Genomic DNA, 25028 nt, shown 5'->3' with positions numbered 1-25028 from the left:
TGGCAGCCGGACATGCGTACCCACTCATCAAAGGTTAAGTATTGCTATTTCTGCTTCCAGAAAGTTGGTGGAAATTTTCCCATGACAAATACCAAGATATGCTTGAGAAAATATAACAAGATATTGCAAAAAATAGGTATGGATGAACTTAGAAGAGTGTAAAGGAAATGGTCGGATGCCAGAACAAACAGAAATAATGGCATTAGACAGGCGAGCACAGCTTCCCAGCAGCGGGGAAGAGGTATGGGACCAGGTGGCCACCGGAGGGTTGGGTTTGAACATCTATACAAGGAGTTCAGAGAAGCCACAGAGGTGGAGGGACAGAGGTGAGAGCCAGCAAAAACTCTGAGTTCCTGAAAAGATATACTCCGAGAGAGGCCTGAAAACATGCGCCGCTAATGGTGGAGGCTGACGAAGATAAAAAGGATCTTTCTCCTCTTTATTTAGGTGGGAGAAAAAGTTCTTATGAGGTGTTTAAACCTTGGCCTACTCCTTGAATTGGTTTGGCATTTGAGTTACATCAACCTGATAGTTTAGGAAATTCTAAATGGAGAACTTAACATAAAAATGTATCTCAAGCAGGTGACTGACACTTTGGGGCACCTGACTGAGAAAAAATAAAACTCTCAAGGAGAAATACTGCAATGACCAAGGAGGCACCGGGTTGGGATGGAGAGGGAGAAGCTTGCTTGCTTCAGAATATGACAAAAAAAAAAAGCTACATAGAGCAGAGATTAATTACCAGGTTCAGGAATGGGATTGCTCATCTTCATATTTTATCTTTGTTAGGGACTGTGTGTTTTGTGTCCTCCTGATGTTTAATATGTTGAAACTTAACTCCCAATGGGATAGTAGTAAATGTGGGGTCTTTGCGAAGTTATCAGGCCATGAGGCTGGAGCCTTCATGATGGAATTGGTGCCCTTATAAAAGGAGACCCTGAGAGCTTGTTTCATTGTCTGCTCTCCCTGCCATGTGAGGATACACAGTCATTGTTAGCACTGCTTAACAATGGATACATGCTGAGAAATGCACTGTTAGGTGATTTTGTTGTGTGAACACCATAGTGTGCATTTAAACCAACCTCGATGGCATAGCCTACTACACGCCTAAGCTATATGGTAGAGCCTAATGCCCTCACGCCGAGAACTTGTGCAGGATGGTTCTGTGCTGATACTGCAAGCAGGTGTAACACAGTGGAATTTGTGTATCTAAACATTATCATCTCATCTAGAGGCATGACCTCTGGTTGCTCCACTTGTAACACTGAGATTGATCAGTGGCTTCTGGTGGTTGACTGCCTGATGCTTCCCACTGAAAAGCTCACCACCAACCTGTTACTAATGGTTTCATCCGCTGATGAACATTGCTTGAATTAGTGCTTTCATTTCAGTTGCAAAATGGTGCTATTCCAATGCTATCATTCCTTTGAAATTTATTAGCTGGAATTCTTCTATAAAGAAAACTATTCTTTATAGGTAGGTTATGATTGAATAGAACTTTCATAAATATTTCAATCCTTGTAGAAGTAAACACAATTTAGTATTTTTATTTCTATGGATGTGTCTGTGTTTATCTTCTTATTCAATATTTAGACCCATGATGAAATCTTGGAGACTTTCCTTGTTATGAATACAGCTATCCATTAATATTAGAAGCTCAAAAATGTACTGAAAGAGAATCCAGTCTTTCAACCTGGGGTAGTGTTTTCCTCTGACTCCAGTTTTTAGAACTGTCCTAACTTTTCGCAGACCCATCACTTTTCCTTTCTTGAGATGCAAGGTGAAAAGCAACCATCCTTAGCTTATCGCTATAACTCTTATACAAAGGGATATGGAAACCAGATTAATTGGTTAGATTAGCATCTATCATTTTTCTCTTTTGCCTACCAGCTGTGTCCTCACAGAGGGAAATATCCAGCATCTTTGCACTGCTGCTCCGAACGCAGCTCTGCTAACAGATGGTGGCTTGAAGGACTCTCATAGTTCATCATTAAAGGTGGATGTTGACATTTCTGAACATGTTGTGAGGAAGTTATTTAATTTTCCCCCCCATTCTTAGGCGCTAAGTCAGTTTTTTAAAAAAGTGCTGTAGGTTAACATCGAGAGCATCTTAGGAAAAGAGTGTGAAAAGTGTGCCAGACGTCTGCCCAAGGACATGATTTTATGGTCCCAGAAAGTGCTGTCATTCATCCTTTGCATGTCTAAAGTCAAGTTTGACGACGTGAAGAAGCTCCACTGTTCTTTGGTATCACCACTGTCCTTATAAATAGGTGAACGTATGTTAGAAATTGTTTCAAAGTTGTCAGGAATAAATGCTGTTACAGATAGAATAATGTTCTACACAAACTCTTTAGTGTAGGGCAGCAAGTTGCCAAAAGTCAAATGAATGGTTTTTTTAAAAAGTTAAATGCTTCCAGATAAATGAAAGACTTTTAAATGAAAGCTCATGGGTATTAACCCAACTGCTAATTTTTGTAGCAATTTTCTGCTCTTCCTTTCACTGGGCTTCAGTTATACCAGTCATTGGTAGATCCTCGCATATGGCAGGCACTTTCTTCTTTCGTGGCCTTTGTACCTGCTGCTTCCTCAGTGTGCAATGATTTTTCTCCAAAGCATGGTTTTGTTTCACATTTTCTTTAGGTCAAATGTCACTTCCTTAGAGAAACTTTCCTTGGGCATATCTTGTCACATTTAATTCTCTCCCCTTACCCTGTTTTATTGTTCTTCTTGACCCTTGCAATATTTTAGTTGTTTGTTGTTACACGTCTTTTCCATGAGAATGCAAGTTCCATGAAAACATTTGTTGTATTCACAGGACTTAGGAAAGTTCCCGGAACCTAGCTGGCACTTACATGAGTTAAAATTGTTTTCTGGTTTTCAATTACAGAAAGTGCAGCTAAGAAAAGCTTTAACTAGAAGAATATTTATTAACTTTTGACAAGAAGCCTAAGGGTCAGCTGTCCCAGGGTTGGAGTGGGATCCCAGGGCTTTTCCTCCCTGTCCGCACTGCCATCTTCGGTGTATTGTTCTTTTGTCCTCATGGTTTTTGACTCTCAGACCAAGATGGCTATTTCACTTCTAGGCATTATGTTTAAAGTCCAGGCAGAAGGAGGAGGAAAAGGGTAATATTAGCAAAAGATGTTTCCACAAACTCCCCAGGTGACTTCTGTTGATATCTCATTGAAGAGAACTGTTTCATACAGCCACTGCTCGCCTAAAGGGAGTCTGGAAGGTGAATATTCAAAATATCCAAATGCTCAAGCAGAGGTAAGCAAAGGGGACGGGACTCGGAGTGACCGCCAGGGTCACTAGTTAACAGTGTCTACCACAGCAGTCAATAAAAGTCCACTGAGTGAATGTATGTTAATCAAAACAAGAGTTGCTGTAGTTCAGGAGCACAATAAATGGTTCAGATTCCTGCTTGTCAGTGTTAACTTCCCTAAGGAACCTGGGTTTTTGGACATTTGAGTAAACATGAGACTATAAGTACCTAGAGTCGAAGGCAAATAAAAATGATAACAAATGAAATAAAATGATAAAAATGGTAAAGATATGCAGTCATTGTTTCTGAAGACCAAACTTCCTGGGGAGGTCATGCAGCCCACTGGCCATATGAGTCTGCAAACCTTAAGTTTGGACTTTAGCTCATTTATGTGAGTTACTTAATTTTGTTAAGCCTCAATTTTTCATCTTTAAAATAAAGATAATGAAGGATCTATTTCATTAATGACTATAAAGCTTCAATTAGAAAATACATGCAAAATAGTACAATCTAGCATCTAGCACTTCACTAAAAAAGTCCAGAATTTACTTATAAAACTAAGTAAAAAACAAATATAATTATTCAGATTTACTTTTCATGATCTTAGCCATTCTTTAGAAAATAATATTCTGTTTGGTGTACTAGTATTTTTAACCTTACAACTAAAATCTGGCTATATTTCCTTGTCTCTTATATATCTATTTTCAAAGTGGCAAAAAATACTTGACTAGATTATCTGAAAGTCTTAAGGTAATTCTGTGTAAAAGAACAAATGGGTTGAGTGGTTTGAATTATGAAATTTTATGAGACTACAAGAAAACCATAGTCTGTTATTAGTTTTTTTTATGGTTCATTAGTTACAGTGCTTAGAAGTTAAATGCCACCTGGGTAAGGACACATTAGATTATTTTCTGCAGGCATGTCTGTCTTGATATAGTGCTGACTCTGTTTTTCTTGCATCTAATGTATTCAAGTTGGCGTAGAAGTGAAAGACATAATTCTCATTACACGTGCTAAGCCAGGCAGCAAGGGAAACAAGCCTGACTAAATGCTTGGATTTCACCCAATGGTGCAGCAAACTAATGTTGTTTCTGAAAATGAAAACCGTGTCTGTATTTGTCAGCTGGAAATGGCCAGGGCTTTAGAGAAAGTATTGACTAAATGGAGGACACTGTTCACTCAGTTAACCCCCTTTAATTCAAAGGCACTGAGATGAAGTTCTGTATGAATAATAAAGAAGGTGCTTGTTAATAACATAGAACACTTTGGTGATTTTATGCTCAAGGACAAACTGGGTGACATTTTTATTTTTACTCGATGCATTCCTTGGCAGCGACAGCTAATAAAATTAGAATTTTTAAAAAGTTTCAGAAACTGCTCAAATGGCTCTTGTAAGTCAGTTGTATTGTCTGTAGTTTAAAATTGGCACTTTCAAGAGTGTTAGTTATCGTCCCTTATTTATTAGAAACTTGGATCTGCTCTATTTTTCTGGGATTAAAAAATTTACCCTACTGTTTCTGGGGTTAGAGTTACTCTTATTGTAACCACTGACCTGCGTTCGGAATCATCGCTTCACAATTAGACATTTCTGGTTCCTTCTCTGCTGAAAAGCTTTCCCATCTTGTTTCTCACTAACATGCCCCACATTCACTAAGCTTGTAAAGTGCACAGTTATTTATTAGAATATGTGATGGTTCAAATGACTCTCATTAACAAAAACCTCTTAGGAAAGTAGTGGGTTTTATTTATGATCTCACAATGAAAACTTGTTTTCATAAAATATACTTTATATTTTCTTAAACCATGAGAAAATGTTTCAAATGAATATTGTACGAAAATAAATTGTGCTGACGTTTTCAATACTGTCAGTAGGATTAGGGCTTTCCCTTTTTCTTCAAGCAATTTTCACTTCATATTAATTTAATTAATCCTTTTTTAATGTACCTGAAGCTCTCTTTTCTAAATAAGTTATTCTGGGATTTCATGCATAATTACTGATATAATAAATGTATCTAGAAATTGGGAAAGATACAAATGTTCTTTGATATCTTTAAAAAGACTCCCAAATTTTACCTTTTGTGGAGTACCATAAAGCATTCATGAAATTCCAGGCCTAGTTGCCTATTCATTCTGGAAGATTCCGAGTAACTATATGAAGTAGATGGTAAAGCGGCCTGTGACAGCGCTTTGGAGTTTGTCGAAAGCGTGTCTTTGCTCCAAAGGGTCAGTTGCAGGGGTTAATATCACAGGTTCTGTAGTAGTGTCTCTAACACAATGAATACTCAGCAGTCTTTCGCCAACACTTTTGAAGTCTGTGTTTTATGGTGAGTTTGGGAGTGGTTGTGCAGACGCAGTTTAGACATGTATTTCTTCGTGTTTATTCAAACAACAAGCACTTATGAAGCACCCACACTCACTTCTGAACTCTGTTGGACCTGGCATTTTTTATTATTTCTCCCATCTGTGCTTTCTCATAATTAATTCATGAAATGTTTGTTTGGGAACTTAAGGCCAATTGTGCCTGAGTTGGAGATTTTGGTCTCCCCTCCCCCCAGTTCTGGTTGATAGGAAGGTCACAAAAAGAATTGGTAGAAGTTATTATATACAATTATGAACATGAGTTTTGGCTTGTTGGGAACTGCCCTGCCTGGTTTCAGAAGCTGTAAAGCCCCCCATGGCTAAGGCTGAGTGAGTCACCTTCAGACCATAAGCCACTAAGGAGACAAAGCTTATCTCCCTGGCAGGGGCATTGCTTCTGCTCCTTTTACTTCACCCTGCCTGGCCCCCAATGCTCGATCCGTTAGCCAATGATGGGTAAGATTCCCCAAGTGGGGAACAACCCAAGACAGGCATGATCATGGAGAGGCCCCAGGGAAGGACTTGGGGGGGCTATAGAAAAAGGGGATGATGGACCCTTGCCCCTCAGCTTTGACATAGCCTGAGTCCTCATTCTGTCTGCAAGAAGTCTCCTAATCTCTTGGCTGCCTTACTTCCCCTGCCTGACTTAAGCCTAAAACAATGCCTTAAGCCTGAAACAATGTTGGCAGTGGGTGCAGACCTGTGCTGGAAAGGGCGGGTTTTCTGGGTGATCAGGCCTAACAAAGAATATGTAACATCCTGTGAAACCTGATTTGTTTAGGATGCTCTCAATTAAATGATAAGGGTCCAGGTAGGAAGTGAATTTGTTCCCCAGAGTTTTATGGCCCTTTAGCTATCTGACCCTGACTCAAAATAGGCCCTCAGAGTTCTTTGTATGTCATCTATTGTTTGATCCTTACTGCCTGACAGTGATTGATGAGCTTTACCTGTATTCCTGTGCAAAATGAAAGCCCATTGAGGAAAAGGCTCTTGGCCCTTCTCTTTGAGAGATCAGCCACCTTTCCTCCCCAAGCAGATCATGTCTCAGTAGACTTACTCTCATCCGTGGTAGGGAGGGGGTGCCCTGCAGGAGGAGCCCACCACATTTTGAGATCAAATACTTTTGCAGGTTTGAAGATTTAGGAACTGCATATCCAATTCTCATTTAAGATTTTGAGAAATATGCATGAGGCATAGAACCCACAGCACTTTAAGTACTTGAGAAGAAAACGAAGCTTAAAAAAGTCAGAGCGGCAGTACCCTTCACAACCCTGGCCTCGTTGTGGATCTGGCTCTGTCCCACCACCTCTCACATCTGTGTCACACTGTCTTCGGGAACCTCTCTAGGCTCTGCCCCAGGGACCCCGTCAGCTGCTCTGCCTGTCCTTTGCAGACTCTTCAGATGCTCTTCTTTCCCTTTCTGCAACCTAGAATTGTCCTTTATTTCCTGAGCTCACTTTCACGTGGACTCAGATTTCTATTTTTCTGGTAACCCTGGTCTGGAACAAAGACTTGGGCTTCTTCCTTGTCGTCATGGGCCCCTAGCAGCCAAAAAATAAACCTACGTGAATGGACATAATTTTGAAAATGTATTTATTATGTCCTTTCCATGACTAAGAAAACTTGATTTGGTTAAGTATTACTTCAATTCTTGACATTAATGCTCTGGTGAGGTATTTTGGCTTTATCACATTTTTCTCTGTTCATTGTTTCTTAGTTTTGAAGAACATAAAAGAGAAAATTAGAAATTAATTTAAAAAGGAGTATCTTATCTGAGATTTTAGTATATCTACATCCATTTTGAAAAAAAGAATGTTTTAGAAAATGCCTTGCCTGCAGTTTGCCTATGTGTGCCAAAGTTCATTAAAATGATATCAGGAATAGGTGTGTAGAGCCAAGTTTCTGAGGTCTTGTTACTGTGCAGTGTGAGCCCAAACACAGTCTTTTAAAATGAAACAGATTTATTTAATGATAGGATGAACAGAACAATAGGAGTCACAGTGAGAGACAAGTGGAGAACAGGTGGCACTGATCTGTGTAATCAGTGTGCCAGATGACGGTCGATGATGGTACTAAATCACAAACACCAATCAGTGCGGGAGCCGTTATAACACGTCTCGCTCCCGGAGAGGAGAAGCCCTGTGACAACACTTTTCTGTAGGGGTGGTGCTTACCTGCTGCCCACTCTCCGGCCACCAACTACGGACTGCCGTTGTCAGGGGGCGGTGCTGGCTGTGAGTATTTTTCTTCTTTGTTTGTTTTATAACAGCGTTATTCAGATATGATTTACATGCCATAAGTTTTACCCATTTAAAATATACAATCCAATGGTTTTTAGTTTATTTACTGAGTTGTACATGTCCATTTTAGAACACAGTCTTCACCCAGTAACAAAATCTTATACCCATTAAGCAGTCACTCCCATTTCCTTCCAGTTCCTCAGCCCCAAACAACCACCAATCTCTTTCCTATCTCTATTGATCCTCCTGTTCTGAAAGTTCTATAGAATGGAATCGAAAATATGTGATCTTCTGGGACTGGCTGCTTTAACTTAGTATTTTCAAGGATCATGCATGTTATAGCATGGCTTATAAATTCATTCCTTTTTATTGCCAAGTAATATTCTTTTATATGGATATATCACATTTTATTCATCTATTCACTAATTGAAGTATTTGAATATAAATGCTGGGCAACAATGTATTCTTTCTGTAATAAAATATTGCAGCTGGTATAAAAAGTGAAATGGCCTAGCAGAAGAAGAAAATATGAGTGAATTAGAATCTGAGTGAAAACTCAATATTTTTTATTAAAGAACAAACGTCTACTATTTAATTTTAAATTTTCAACAGCGATGACATGCTGTCCCCCTCACTATTGCCCCCAAATGTCTACAGAAAGTCAGTCTCTGACAGCTGACTCAGATGAGTTGTGTTGAAATCAGGTAGAGGAAAGCAAAGAGGCGGGCAGTGTCACTTGTTTGGGTTGACACCTGTGAAGAGACTTACAGGAACCACAGAAAGAGAGGAGGCAACAAGAATTCAGAGGCAGAAAACGATTCAGAGGTACTTGGAAGAACACGGAGCCTCTCAGAGTTCACAGAACTCTCAGGCAGGGCCTTGGAAATCCCACAGGCCCCAAACAGGAGTTCCAGCGGTGTTCACCCACAGTGTTAGGCACAGGAACCCTCGCTGGCGTGCAAGGGTTACTGTACAGCCACGTGGGGTTCTGCTGCCCACGGCCCATAAATCCGGGAGGCAGAGATTTGGTGAAAAAGGAAAGGAGTCTTTTATTTAAAAGCTACACAATTTTGGAAGAATAATGGGCTTCTGCCTCAATGCCCATCATTCCCTTTAAAATACCCCAAAGAAATAACTCCTTCACCCTTTGCCAGATCCACTCAAGGATGCACCTGGAATTCTTCTCCCACTTAAAATTACGGTCCTTTGGGATATGCAGGTGGCTGTACCATGATTATCCAGGCAGCTTGCCTGGTTCCTGGTCCCAGGCCTGCTCCCGATGTCTTTTGGAGTGTGTGCGCTAGCCAGAGAGCTACTTGCTGCTTTCCTACAGCCGCCAGTGCCGCCCGTGGAGAGGTGCGGGACCTGTTGTCTGGCCACACAATTTCCAGGGTCCTCTGGGCCAGGAGCGCTGCGCCCCAGCCCCCAAATGGCCTAGTGAGAGGAGGAATGAAAGAGAATTTTTGTGTGTACTCTATTTGAATATTCCGCCCCCAAATCCTACGAGCCTGGGTGCATCCAGCTTGCTAGCCCGTCTAGGCTAACATCCATCACCGTGTCAGCCTGCATCAGTATCCCTGCCCCTTCTCCTGCCATGGCGATTTGGAAGTGGGTAGTAGGGTCTTTTCCTCTGTCCAGATATTTCACTGGCCTGCTGCGTATTCTGTACAAACTTACCTCGGTTGTGTCACACCCCCTGCTGGGTTGAAAGAGCGAGGCACGCCTGCTCGCACGCCTGAGCTAGCTCCTTTCTCACTGCCTGGGTCAGCCTCCTCAAATGGCCCCTCCCTCACTCCTGGGGGTGGAGTCTTTCAGCCACCTCCAGGGTCCCTCCGCCCTGCCTACTGACCTGGCCAGACCACTCCGCAAACCATTACACGAGGAGAACGATGAATCAATCTCTTTTGAAATAAGACTAAAGTTAAAAGGAAACCTTCATAAATAAAAGAGCTCCTTAAAAAAATTGTTGTCTTTTTTGAGTAGATGATCTTCGTTGACCTTCAGCATCCATCCGCCTGGGTTTGGTTTGGGGATAGGAATGGAAGCAAGGAGAGCGAAAATAACGCTTAACTATTTATATTCAAAAGAAAGATAATTTTTAGATTTAAAAACCAGGCTATTATTTTCAGAAAGGATTTTATAAGTTATTTTATCTTTTTTTTTATCTTATTAAAGTCCAGGGCTGCTCTGGACGATGTTATGTATGAGGAGTCTAGGAAGGTAAAGGAAGTGGGGAGATCCTGCCCTTTCAGACCCTGGAAGGAAAGCAGAGAAGAGGACATTGATGGCCAGAGATGGATATTTGAGAGGGCAGGGACTTCAGCTCTTTGGGGTAGCATCCAAGGCAGACAGAGCTCTTAGAACTGTACCTCCTTTCCCTTTCTTTGTTAGGGCTCTATAAAAGCGTTGTCTTTGGGGTTCCCCCACGTAAAACTTGGGGCACAGGCACATGAAAGTAAACTTGATAACAAAATGGAAGGACAGAGTGGAGATTTGAAACTCGGATTTCAAATCTAAGTGGTGTGGACTCTGGAATTCTAGCCAGTCTGCCAAGGGCCACCCATGGTAAGGTGGACCCCTGGGCTAGAAGCCTGGCAGAAGATGATGCGGAGGGTCTGGGCCTGCAGCCAGCCTGGGCTGAAGGAGCACAAAGCCGATAAAAGGGAATCTGGACCTGAGGTTACCAGGCATGTACCACTGCTTCACAGCAGTTTGATGCAGTCGTGTACTTGGCTGGCAGGGAATGGTTTTAATGTGCTGAATGAGACTATATCAAGATTGGAAATTTAGCAAATATCTTCCTTCCTTCCTTCCTTCCTTCCTTCCTTCCTTCCTTCCTTCCTTCCTTTCTATCTATTTATCTATCCATCCGGCCATCTATTTTTCTATTATCTATCATCCATGTGCATATTTTTTTGCTCACCAATGAGTAAGAACTTAGGCCATATTCATTAGAGGTGAAATAAAGAAATTGCACTTTTTCTGCAATTTCTCTGCTTTCTCTGCAATCAGACTTATGTGAGATTTAGAGTTTGTGACTCATCTACATACATTCAATGATGATCTGTTATTAGAATATACAGTAGTTCTGGTGCTATTCAAGTCTTCCTGACCAGGTATTTTAAAATGTTGCAGGGTACAGACAAGAAAAACCTGTCTACCATGTTCTTTTTGTCATTGTATTTTCCTCTACTGTCTACGAATTTTGTCCAGAGCCTAGAGAAACAGGTGGTGGGCCGTTCTGGTGGACTGGGTGTGACAAGGTCATTCCAAGTGAGACAGCTCTCTGTTCTGAGACTGGCTCTTCATCTCTGTAATAACTTGAAATACTTTGAGGATACTAATTAGAGTTGTTTTTTTTCAAGATCACTTTTTCTGCCATGCATTATTTCTAATTCATCCAAGGTAAGCCCTTTCAGTTCACTCCGTTAGTTTTCATTAGAAATCTGTTGAATTTTGGTTGAGCAATTATATCTTTGAAATGGGAAATATGTCAATTCATAAAAATGCCTAGTATTAAATCTCCTTTGCCAAAGGTCTGTTGAATAAAATGATTGACTACATAATTTAGGCTCCATTGGTGGCTCCTGGAGGGTTCAAGGCTAATTTAGAACCCTCACAATTTTCAAAATAAGGGAGATTTTACTGGAGGTGATATGGTAATGATAATATTCATTTGCTAGCTACCATAGCAAAGTACCACAGACTGGGCGACTTAAACAACAGAAATCTATTTTCTCACAGTTTGGAGGCTAAAGGTCTGAGATCAAGGTGTTGACAGAATTGATTTCTTCTGAGGCCTCTCTTTTTGGCTTATAGATGACACTTTTTCCCTTTTGTCTTCACTGGCTTCCCCTCTAAGTGTGTGTCCTACTTTCATTTTATAAGTACACCAGTCATATTGGTACTAAGTCCCACCCTGAAGTCCTCATTTTAACTTAATTTCATCTTTAAAGAGCATATCTCCAAATATAGTCATATTCCGAGATACTGGAGTTAGGACTTTAACACATGAATTTGGGGCTGACGCAATTCCAGAACAGGTTTACTCCTTGGACTAACTGTCATTTCCGCCTCCCTCTCCAGGTTCACTGAGGTATTTTTTGTGGGGGAAGGGTGCAGTTCTTGCCAGCTTGCTCTGCCTTTGTCCAACATTCGTACTAATTCTGCTTACCAAACACATCTTACACTGTTTTGAGTGTGAAGGTCTTGGGGCTCCAGCTGTAGATGAATGTGCATCTGTTCCAACAGGCATACAACATCCCCTTTTACAGCCACATGGATGTGGGCTGAACTGTTTTGGTTTTGTAAGGCTGGGTTTATAAATATAGTTCCTTTTCCTTTCCATCTCCCAGAAATTTGTGAATGTATCAGAATATCATATCTAGAGAGAGGGATTCTATCTTGACTTCACAGTGTCAGGGATATATTATTCCTTTTTTGGGGGGTCTATCTTGATTGTTATGCCAAAGGGAATTTGGGGGGAAGGAGAGGAATATGTGTTTTGTATGGCATAGTGAACCAGAAGTTAACTACACAATTTTAAATGATTATGTTTGTATTTATATTTGTGGTTTATATAATAACATTTTGAATGTTGTTTTTAATCTTCAAGATAATCTGGAGAGTTAGCTACATCCTAGACTGAATTCCCCTGAGTTCTGGGTCCTTCATTAATACATTACAGGTGATGATGGTGATACTTCTATCACAGAGCTCTTGGGATATAAAGAGATGAGGTATGTAATATGGATAGAGCGCTTAACACATAGCTGTCTCTCTGCAAACAAGTTTATTTGTCCTCTGCTAAGTCCTGTAGCGTTTTTAGGGCCAGGAAACTCTGCCCACAGCACAGTTACGCCGCCGTTACTGCAGACTGCAATGCCCATTCATTCTCCTTCCTGAAGTGCTTTTGTGTGGAGCTCCCTAGACTACTGGCTTATTTTCAGGTTGCTAGTTTGTAAAATTCCTCTCCTAAGGATTCACTTGTATTAAAAAAGTTAACAGAAGTTCTTGTGAGACACAGATAAACAGAACACGTTCGAAAGTTTTTTTTTCCTGGTACAGCTATATCCCCTCCAGTTCATTGAACATACTGTTTGTGGTCTTTGAGCAGAAGGAAAAAATACTCTATCTTCGTATTGTTCTTAAGCTAGTCATATTTGATTCATAATGTTTAATGTGCAGGGATCTTGCAAGACTGAGAATTGTTGACTCACTGTGCAATAAAATGCTCACAGGGCTCTTGTGCCATTTTTGTTTCATTTGCCTCTTTTGTTCTTTCTCTATCCTCCTTTACTTTCTGATGTGTCTCTTGGGCTTGGATTACAAATCTGAATATACAGTGTGCATTTGGTGCCTCCGGTCATTTTATGTGCCCAAGTTACTGGTCTGCTGTGACACGCGACTAGTATTTACAGACCTATTTATAATCCTATGGGAAGGAGAGATCTTCCATGTTCAGGGTCATTGAATTTCACAAGAGTGGAGAAATAGATGAGTGCTCAAAGCACATTATCTGTTAGATTTTAAAACCCTGAGAATTTCAAGGGAAACATAATCCGTATGTGTCTTCTCTGTTTACAACTTTCCTTATCAAAATGTTATTCTGTTAAGCTCAGAGGTGCCTAGGATGTCAATTAAGCCTTTTAAAGGCTCCTCATTTAATTGTGTAACAAGAAGTCGTATTTTTTTGAGTAAAAGAGCCTTTCTCTCTCTTAAGTCCTGTATTCTTCAATATTTGGTTATTTTTATCACCCCCCCAAAATGGATTTAAGGCACAGATTTAAGTTCATATTATTAGTAAAAATACTCTACGGCTTTCATAGGCATATAACAAGGAAAGAGAGAAACTGTCTCTCATCACTGTTTTGACTATGAAATCTTAGGAGAAAAGGAGAAAACTAGAAAAATAATTTTATTTCTAAAATTAAGAACTTAATTTTTAATTTGTAATGATGCAGCTCTTACTGATGTTGGAGGATTTTATTTAATAAGTGGAAAGAGTGCTAGGAGGCCCTTAAAAATTCATGATAAAATGAACAAGAATGTGCATATTTTATAATTTAAAACTGATTCAAAAGAAAATGAATGCTCACCCACCACCCCTTTGTGTTTTCTGGTGTTAAATAAGAGATGAGTTGAGATGAATAACACCTTGCAGTCATTGGGATTGATTCCAAAAGTATTCTCTCATATTTGTTGCACCTTAGTGTCATTCTAAGTAAAGAAAATCAGAAGTAGAATTCAAGAAAATGGCTGGTCAGCTTTCCTAGAATTCCAAGAAACCAGTGGACAGCTTGCAAATTTCTAGTGTAAGTTTAGTCCACTCTTGTTACTTTTCTTATGCATAAACCATTTTAAAAAATCTTTCAACTGGTATGAAAATATATGTGAATGAGTTAAGTAGAATAAAAATTTTTGTATAGATTGAATTATAGTAAAAAACCCCAACATTTTCAAATATGAAAATGAATTTTTTATTAAAGATTTTATTTATTTATCTTTAGAGGGGAAGGGAAGGAGAGAAGGAGAGAAACATCAATGTATGGTTGCCTCTTGTGAGTCCCCTGCTGGGAACTGGCATGCAACCCAGGCATGTGCCCTGACTGGGAATCGAACCGCGATTGTCTGGTTCGCAGGCCTGGGCTCAATCCACTGAGCCACATCAGCCAGGGCTGAAAATGAATTTTTTAAAAATTAAATTTATTGGGGTAACATTGCTTAATAAAATTATATAAGTTTCAGGTGTTACAACTCTGTAATGCATCATCTATATACTGTATTGTGTGTTCACCACCCCAAGTCAAGTCTCCTTTCATCATGATTTATCACCTCTGTACCCTCTTCTACCTCCCTCCACCCCCTGATAACATTCTTTTTTTTTTTAAAGATTTTATTTACTTATCTTTAGAGGGGAAGGGAAGGAGAGAAGGAGAGAAATATCAATGTATGGTTGCCTCTCGTGAGTCCCCTGCTGGGAACTGGCCTGCAACCCAGGCATGTGCCCTGCCTGGTTCAAAGGCCCGTGCTCAACCCACTGAGCTAGACCAGCCAGGGCCCTGATAACATTCTTAATAGTGTCGACAACTATTATGAAATGACTCTTATAAAACCTTTGAATTTTGCTCTCTTATTCTCTGGAAGAGTTTCTGTGAATGATTGTATTCATCCACAAAAATCGGTGTTATAGGTAATGTTATTACTGTATTGTTCTATAAAATATATGTTCAAAAACTGCACCGGAGGTGATGGTGTGATTTCAATTGATATATATATATATATATATATATATATATATATATATATACACACACACATACACATACATATTTTTAAGTCTCTTGTTCTTGGTAAAATCTTAAACATTTCAGATGGTACAGAGTCAGATATAGAATCCATTCATCTGACTTTCTTCTTGCATCCAGACCTTCCAGTTACATGTGAATTTCCACTTTGGCTCTGTTATGTGCCTTTGGGCAGTAAGCTACCTAGCTGAGCCTATTTCCCCATCTATAAAAGAGAAGGATAGGAACTATATACCTCACAGAGATTAAATACAATTTCCAGTACAGACTGCCTGGGTCATGGAAAGTCTTAACAAAGGGTAGCTCCTGTTATTTTCATTGTTACTGTGACTGACATTGATGATGATGAATTTCCCTCATCAGAATGATTCCAGTGACCATGTTTGTTCTTTCGTTAAATGCACATTGTTACCTGAAACTCACACTATTTCTTTGAGATCAAAGTATTGTTTTTGCTTTCCTTTCCAAAAATTTTTTTGAAAGTAATATTGATTGTTCTAATATTGTAACTGATTGAAAAAAATGGCTTCTAGGATAGATTCAAACGGAAGTTTGTCATTATGATGAATAGATTCAGATATAAATTGAGAAACAATACTATTTTTTTAGGGTGTCATTTCTACTTCTCTGGGTTGTAATGAAAAGAAATGAGCGCCGGTGCCCCCGTCCACATGGCATGAGTTCCAAGAAGTTAAGCCTCTTTCCTCCTCTTAGAACCAGAGGACAATTCAAAAGAAAGTGTTAAAGTGAAAAATGTTCTTTTTATAAAAGTAAAGGAAACAAAAAAATCAAGTAAAAAAAAAATTGCTGCCGAGGGAGAAAGAGAATTGGAGAACTGTGACAAATCCCCCTGGGGCCCAGATTGTTGGCGCGACGGCGATGAGAGGTTCAAGTGGAGGGAACGGTGGGAAATCAGTCATGAGCCTGAAGCTAATCATTTGGCTTCTGAACCAAAAGAGGGGAGAATAAATATTTTAAAAGGGAAGAAAGCCCAGGGAGCTGATGTAGAAGTAGGTTCCTTTATCCAAGAACAAAAAGTCAAAGAGAATCAGTAGATGATTTACTGGAACCTGAGTGGTGGCTGAGAAAGACTTCACATGTTAGAAAGAGGTTTCCTTTCCCAGGTAGTAGAAACAGTGTTATTAATATTGTTTCAAGAAAGTATTTGATAATTTTTTTTCTAGCCTTTTGAATATATTCTTTGATTTCCTTCACAATTAGAATCCCAGGAGTCTCTCTAGGTTCAATGAGTATCTGATGGAAGCTAAAGATGTGTTTTTGCAGTATGCTTAGATATTGCTTCCCCCTCAATTCCATTAATAATAGTAGAGCATTTTTTATACTATGTGAGAAGAAATATAAGAAAATCTTTTAAAAATTGCACAATTATAAAGAAACAAAAGGGTTGTTTGAAAAGCTGCACTGCTGTTAGCTACCTTGAAATGTCCATTTGAATATCTGTTAAAAATCTGGCTTCTGTGTACGGAGGTGTTTCAGAGGGGGCAGAGAATAATGCAGAGAACTGTAGCTGAATGAACATTGAAGAATCCCTGTGAGTGTGTGACTGAACAAAAAAGGGGATTTGGCTGCCTGTCACCACAGATGCCAAACTCCTGAGGCAGATGCTGGAAATAAAAAACAAAACGAAACAGGTTTTATTCAGGTGCTGCGTGAAATGGGAGAATGGCAAACTGTTGTCTCAAAGCCATATCTTCAGCAAGAACAAGGCAAGAAGCTGTGTCCAGAGTTCCTGCTCCAATGTAAAATACAGTCCTTTGAAGCCTGCAGACAGCTGCTAAGTGAGCATCCAGGTAGCTTAACTTGTTCCTGGCTGTGGTCCTTTCCAGGTTGCCTCCCAGAGCCTTCATGTGGAGCCCCCACGGCCCCTACAGGGCCATAAGCCATGGGGCTGGTAGGTCTGTAAGGTCACATGAACGCATTGGGGAATGCAGCACCAGGTGGCCAGAGAGTGAGAGAGTCTCCTTTTGGAGGCCATGGTCTGCTTGGTGAGAGAAAAGGACAGTCCATTATGAGAGTCCAGGTCATCAGTCAATGAGGGAGAGAGAGGAGAGAGAGAGAAGAGAGAGAGAGGAGAGGGGGGAGAGAGAGAGAGAGAGATTCTTTGTTCTCCAGAGACTACATTAGTTTGGGTATTGGATGGACCAGGTGCTTTCGCATGCTTTGGGTAGGTCCACCTCACAACCAATTCCTTCTTTTCCCAGGCTAGACATGCATCTTAGGTCTGGCACCTCCCCTGCTGCCATTTTGACTTTCATGGCACATGTGTCTGCTTTCCCCTGGTTCCACTCCCAATCTGGTACCAGAAGGGGGAGCAGGGCTTTTGCCTCTCTTCAGTTATAGCCTTGATAGCCTTGTGCATGCTCAGTGTAAGAACCTCCCCCCCGCCACCATTTGTACAATGGGGAGATTACCCTGGTGCTCAGTCAACTCCACACACCCCCACAGCTAATCCCCAAGCCAGTTGCCCATACTCGGGGCCTACTGACAGAGAGCAAGTAAAACAAAGGCTAGGCAAGGAACCCTGGAAACCCTGCATGGGAGTCTCAGGCAGCACCGATGGTGGCCTCAGTGGATGGGGCAGGGCATCTGCAGACAGGGGAAGGGTTCCCACGCTGGGGTGTCTGCAATGTATGGCTTGATTACCTGGGCAGCTTGGCGTATGTCCTTTGGAGGTGCAACCTGGTGCTGTACTGACAAACTCAATGTCCTCACCACACCCTGGGCGGTTCATGAAGGCACTGTCTGGCTGCGTGCCCTCAGTACTTTTGAACTTCTGACCTCCATACCCAAGTAGTGTGGCTTGATGCACAACTGGCTAGCCAGGTCCCATTCCCATGGCTTAGTTACCCACTTTGTGTCCCCTCTTCTGACCCGCCCTGGCCCATTCCCAGTGTTATTACAAGCAGGAGCCTCCTGGGTGGTCTGGACAGACCACCTAGGGTAACAAGTGGATACCGGATGTATTGGGAAACCGCTTCCAGTGAATTTAAATTGTTTACTAGATCTGGAAATCAGCATTGCTTAATTGCCAACAAAGTGAGATATTTCCATTATACTGATATTTAAATGAATAATTGGGAAAGGATGGGTATGAAGGAGATTTAAGAATTATAGTAGGAAACTCTAGGAAAAGTTCATATTGAAAATATCAGTTTTAAAAATGGTCTTTTTTTCTTCCTAAGGATGTAATACTCATCTGTTTGGTACCCAAGAATATATCACCAGATTTATGGACTATTTTTTTTCCTTTTTCCTTTGCCTGTGGAGGTCACATGAGAGCAAGAAAAAAGAAAAAGAGAAATGCAGTTAATTCATGGCTAACTCCTACTATACCAAACGTAATCATCAGATATTTGGTAAACTTGTTGGGGAAAAGTAACTTAAGACTTTTAGTTGACAAAATTTGCCTTTCAACTTAGTAAAAATGTAGGATGAGGAAAAACTATAGTTGTTTGTATATAAAATAATGATAAATAATAACCAAAGGATAAACTCTGTGTCTTTTGTATTCACAACCGTAAACCTCCTTTGGCCCCACACTGAATTTCATCACTAATGCCAAGTAGGCACAGTTCGGTGTAAACAGAAGGAACAGGGATCTAGGGTTGTGGATGGAGCCTGGCATCAGGTTTTGATGCTGCAGGTAGCTCACCGTGCAGGTTGGAGTATATTGCAGAATTTATTTTTATTTATCTATTAATTTTTTTAAGATTTATTTGTTTATTCATCTTTAGAGGGAAAAGAAGGAGAGAGGGAGAGAAATATCAATGTATGGTTGCCTCTCATGTATTCCCTGTTGGGAAGTGGCCTGCAACCCAGGCATGTGCCCTGACTGGGAATCGAACCACAGTTGTTTGGTTTGCAGGCCCACGTTCAATCCACTGAGCTACTCCAGCCAGGGCTATTTTTAATTTTTTTGTTGACACTATTACAGATGTTTCCTTCCTCTCCCCTGCCTTTTTGCCCCCACCCCCATCCAGTCCCTGACCCCCTGTCCCTCTGGCTGTTCCCACACTGTTGTCTGTGTTTGTGGGTTATGCATGTACTTTCTTTATCCACAGACACATGTAATTATCACATAATTTAATCCAGCCTAGGTTCTCCTCTTTGTAAAGCAAATTGACTGGGGTGTTCTTTATGATCTTTTTCAGTTCTAAAATTATATAACTCTGTTTTCATGTTCAAAATGTTATAAAGTAATTGTCATAAATAAGTTACAAATAAATGCTCCAGAATTAGGAAGAAATTGCCTCTGACTTTGAGCTTCATGGAAGATGTCATAGATATCCATTTCACTCCTAGGGGTTAAGGGATGCCTTTCAGTCAGAAGGAATCACAAAGATATGAAGCAGAAAACTGCAGCCCATTGCAGAGAACAAGTGGTTAAACTTTGTATTTTTAATTTTTTTTTGTATTTTATTGTTGTATAAGTACAGTTGTCTCCATTTTCACCCTACCACACCCCCGCTGCCCCACCCACCCCCACCCTTGAACCCACCCCCACCCTTGAACCCACCCCGTTTGGCTTTGCCCATGTGCCCTGTGTACATGTTCCTCTAAAAGCTTCGTTCTTGTTCTTTTCAAGGGAGGCAGACTTTAAAAAACAAACAAACAAAACACCAATACCTCTCTGATAAAAAGCCTTAAAGCAATGAGAATAGAAGATTAAAGTAAAAAGAAATTTTATTTCTGAGATCCAGAAAAGTATAAATGAAGAAAATTTGTATAATACCAAAATGATAACAAAATAAAACTCATGCAAAATTTCAACATGCAGAGATAACTACTGTTAATATTTTGATGTTTTGGTATACTTTAATCTTTATGCATAAATATACACATAGTTGTATAATTATGCTCACACTGTCAACATCATTTCATCACCTGTTTTAGAATGTACTGTACCACATGGGACTGCTTGTGCCTGGCTCCTTTCTGAGCAATCTGATTCTGTGACCCTCAGTCTGCTTTGCCAGGGATCAGTTTTGTCTTTAGTTGTTTACTAATAGGTCTCAGGAGGAAGTGGATGCTAAGGTTTGTGAAGACTGTAATAGGAATATTTATTAAAAGACAATGAGTATCTTTTTTCCTCAGATAATCTGTGCATTTCACATTACATTCTAGGTTCCTGGAGGGCCAGGCTGAGTCTTTGGGACTGTCGGGGCATAGTACTGGACCTGACATGATGTGAGTGCTCATGTTGTTTGAGCTGTGTTGTTAGCATTTTTTTTTTTTTTTTGGCCAAATGTAGAACATTTTTCCTGCTGGGGGCTGTAGAAAATTTTTGGGTGTTTGGCAATTCCTGATCAAAGCACCATTTCCCTATTTGCTGGTATTTATACATGGATATATAGGTATCATAAAGGCATGTGTAAAAATTTAAGCTGGGCCATGGAGAAATAAGACAAATTAATAGAAATATATTTATTTTAGTGTGTATTAGTAAAAAATAAGTAACACATCCATATCAAACTTGTAATCCCAAGTATATTACTGCATAGGAAAAAGCTAAATTCAACAAAAATATCAAGTAAATAACAGGATACAAGAGTTATGAGGCTCTAGCAAAAGTTGTGAAGGTTGAATATGAATGGAAATGTTTGGAAACACAACTGCCACATTTTCTAGACTAGGCAAGGTGGTAGTACTTTTCCTACTTCCTTTCTTACTTCCTTTCATGTAGGAGGACATACTTAGTATGTGGATTATTCCAGATTGAAAGTGTTCCTTGATTCCAGGTTACTTTCTTACATGGCGGATTTGCAAGTCTCCTTTCCAGTCTCTGAGGCCTGAAGCAGTTACTGTCAACGTTTTTTCAAGCACCATTTGCTGTTCCCTTGTCTTTTATTTGTTAATCATGATACTGTCATTGCATTTGCCTTTCCATCAAGAATTGCCAAGTGTTCTATGGGAAAGCTAAGCTGTTCTAGTAGTTTAACATATTAAGCAACATATTACAGAGCATACGTTCTAATTTGGGCTCTGCATTCAACTAGCTATTAGCCTGGAGATAGGCAGTTCTGCTATCAAATGAAATAGTCTCCCTAGGGCTGCATATAGCTCTAAAAAAAATCCTTTGTTCCTGGATTTCTGATCTCTGTGCTCAACCATATAGAGTGTTAAAGTGGTTGTCCTTTGTTCTCTGTGGTCAGTTATACGAGGCTACTTAAAGTTCCCAGAAGTCGCTATGATCTGTGTGATTTCAGTTTGCTCTGCCGCCCCCATTTGTGAATGTCAGATTGAAATCGCATCAGGACAGAGCATTAGTTTTAGATGTGAAACAGTAAACAGGCATGCAGCTTCATCCTGCCCATTCTGTGCTTGGGCAGGATGAATCAGAAGGTTGTTTAAGAATCAGAAGGTTGATTCTTAAACTCTGATACAAATACACTAAGTTATAATTTACCCTAAAGACTATAATTCCCTAGAGGGAATCTCCCAGTGTGCACACATTAGCGCACGTGAATCCAATATTATGCTGATATAAAACTTGTGGTAATTTTCAGTGTGGTTTTTGTGTGCAGAGAAGATTTTTCAGTTTACTTTTAGCTTAAAAAATTCATAATACCTAGTTCTTTGTTAGGCTTCTAAGTTTAGCTTATGTGTCCTATCATTTGGTTTATAAATTTAGAAAATGTCAATCACATTTAAAGAGACTTTGATTAATATTTGTTCTAATTTAAACCTATTAAAACATTATAAAGTGTTTTATGTATTTAATATACCTTATTTTCTTTATACCTGTTCATGAGACCTAATAAAACTTTCCAAATGCTGGTTCTGATAAGTTAAACTGAGAAATATGACAAATCTAGATGCTCAATGCTTCGTATGAACTGAGTACTATACTAACTTAAAACCATTAGTCTAAATTAATTATTCCATTATACATTTTAAAGTGGATTCACAAAGCCGTCACTCAGGTTTGATTCTGATAAATATTACAAATATAGAAAATACCAAATATGAATAGACTTCTAACACAAAATATTAACATCATCATTTTGATTTTCTTAAACATTTCCATACTTAATTTTAAATCTTGGAGTTGAAAACTGTGAGCTCCCTGAGTTGGAGGGTCACCACCCCAGTTAACTGAGGTTACCTATGCTTCTGGTTCGCTATTTAGATTCCTGTTGAAGACTTTGATGGAACACACCGAGCCTCGTTTGTAGCTGCTAAATCAGTGACTCAGTGACTTGAGCAGGATGATATATATAGCTTATAACCTTGGATTTGAGTTTTACAGATGGCTTAATTCTTTGGCATGTTCAGGGAAGTCTACAAGCTCTAATCAGGGTAATAACTTGGTTGGTTTTACATTGCTTTTTCTTCTAAGATACATATCTTTCCCTTCTAACTTACTTTTGAACTTAATGAGATTCTAAGGTATAAAATGTCTTTTCCACATAAATTGAAAGATATTGAAATCTGAAGAAAGCTTAGAATCCTTATTTTTCAGCTCTTTACAAAAACTAAAATAGTGCCTGACTGACACTGGATATTTCTTTTGCTTGTGTCTGACCTGCAGTCCCCACTGAAGAGAGTTGTGACTTAAAGGAAAACCTGCCCCGAGTTGTGTAGACTCCCCCTGACTTATTTCAATGGCCTTTAGTATGAACCTACTCAGGGTCAGATGTAGTTAATAGTGGACAGTAAGTTCACTTTCACCTGGGAATCCAGAGACCCTTCATTCTTCTCGGGGTGTAGTCCAGAATTCAGACCAGGCCTAGAATGAATCCTGGGAGTAAGAGAAAAAGATGATTGGTTGGGAGAGACTTTAGGCTGATAATGATCTTCCTCCTACTCTCAAGTGAGGTTATGGAGAACCACATTGTCTAGCTGAGTTGTTAGTTCTAAACTAGAGCAATTAGGCACACACTTTCCCCATTGTTTCTTTGGAGTACACTAAATAGAAACAAATATAAGATGTTAAAATCACAGTCAATTTGTATACTTCTCACGCTTCTTGATGCTTCATAAATGATGAATATGAGGATAAAGCTTTATTTTGCTCTAACAATAATTAGCTTTTATTTACACTCCAGGATGTTGCTTTTGGGCACAGATGAAGCTTAATTTAATTATTTTTTATGAAGTGTTACTGCCTTTTGGCATCCTACGCATGTTTGAAAGATGGTTGGTGTGGGTTGGGATTTGGTTTGAGGGGATGGTGGGCACGGACTGATCTGAGCGAGTGCCAGCCAGCCTTGGTTCCGTCACCTCAGGGCCGACCCAGTCGGATGCTGCAACACAATTGCTCAGTCCAGGGGAACACAACTTTTTGTTCGAGCCTGATTTTCCTTCTTCCTAATAGTTATGCATTTTTTAAAAAATTGTATGCCTTTGCATTCCTTGATTTCTTTTAGGTTGATAAGCAGTTCTTTTCAGACATCAACCTGTCTTTTCTCATTGGAGGCTAGTTCTCACCAACTCTATTCCTCCCCTTCTCTTAAAAGAAAACATTTTCTGTGTTTTACTCACTCAGTTTTGATATTTTAGAATTAACTTTTCATAAGCACAGGAAAAATAGGATGTCTAAGTACATCCTGAGCTGTAGCATACAAATTTACAACTTTTCTCTTACTGTGGATAACATGTTGTTCTAATAAAAGGTAAGGCTTCATTTCAAGGGCACTCTGGGTGATGCAGATTCTTGGATGCTTCCGTGTTTTGCTGAAATTCATTATGTGCCTGAATCACTAAAAGGAGAATGGATGTATTTATATCACTCAATGGATGTCATTTTTAATCAAGTTCAAGTAGCAAACAAATCTCAAAGTGAATGAACACAAGGATGTCATCTATCAGTGGCATCTTCATTTTTGAGCTATTGTGCCATGCACAATAGGGGCAACAGACAGACTGTGTTGTAGGCGAGTAATGAGTCTCTCAGTTTAGTTCACTTGGATTATTATGGGTCTGTCATTTACATAGGAGTGACCTGGAAGGAAGCCAGTGTCTTTGTTCTGTATCTAAAAATGGATCACTGTACTGATGGGAACTCGGTGAAACCAATGGAGAAAGTCATTTATTATGGAAGGATACAGTCTAAAAGGCTGAAATTTCTCAATGTAGACATTAGACAGAAAATGATTGAGGACTTGTTTGTAAAACCTCCTTGACTAAAGGACTAGCTTTCTTTCTCTGGTGTCTTTAAACAAATGGCAATCTGCTTATTTTCTGGTGGAAACATTATTATCACTGATGTTAATAAGAATCAAATGTTACCATAAACTTCATTCCAATTTTTTTCTGAGTGTGACTCATAAGAAAATTAACATGTTCAAATAGCTCAAGTGAAGAGGGAGGTGGTGTTCACTGGGAAATACTAAGATCTTATGGAATCTGAGAAGAGTGAGGAAGTAGGGAGAACTGAGCTTCTAAACTTGAGGTCAAGAACTGAGCTTCCTTGCTCTGTCTTTCTCTGTGGGTGTTTTGTCTATTCCTCTTTCTCTGAGTCTGCTTTCTGAGCTTACTCATTTTGCACAAGGACCTATATGGTTAACTTAACATCTACTTCTCATGCTCTTTTGCTCAAATACCTATGTCTGATGGCCTCAGACTTTGTGCTTCAATTCTAGAATGCTTACAGAGAAATCTGATTGATTATTAGTAATACACTGGTGGGACTTCGGGTCCCATTCCTGTCTCATTAGACATGTTTAAGAGTTGTAGACTCATTGCTGGGACTATACAATAAGAACCCCAAAACACCAATTCAAAAGAATCTATGCACCCCAATGTTCATAGCAGCACAATTTACAATAGCCAAATGCTGGAAGCAACCTAAGTGCCCATCAGTAAATGAATGGATCAAAAAACTATGGTACATTTACA

General features: G+C 39.7%; 1 long non-coding RNA gene across 1 annotated transcript; it reads right to left on the bottom strand.

The window, feature by feature from the left end:
• Positions 1-1295: 1295 nt before the first annotated feature.
• On the bottom strand, positions 1296-24964 carry LOC118985926 (uncharacterized). The gene is made up of 3 exons (XR_005066232.1): positions 24869-24964; positions 8072-8081; positions 1296-1305 (listed from the first exon to the last, which is right to left on the bottom strand). It is a non-coding gene; the product is annotated as an uncharacterized LOC118985926 (long non-coding RNA).
• Positions 24965-25028: the final 64 nt, after the last annotated feature.

Source organism: Sturnira hondurensis, unplaced genomic scaffold, assembly GCF_014824575.4.
Source record: "Sturnira hondurensis isolate 20B ecotype Veracruz unplaced genomic scaffold, ASM1482457v3 Scaffold0004136, whole genome shotgun sequence".
NCBI lineage: Eukaryota > Metazoa > Chordata > Mammalia > Chiroptera > Phyllostomidae > Sturnira > Sturnira hondurensis.
This window is presented reverse-complemented; position numbering and strand designations above follow the sequence as displayed.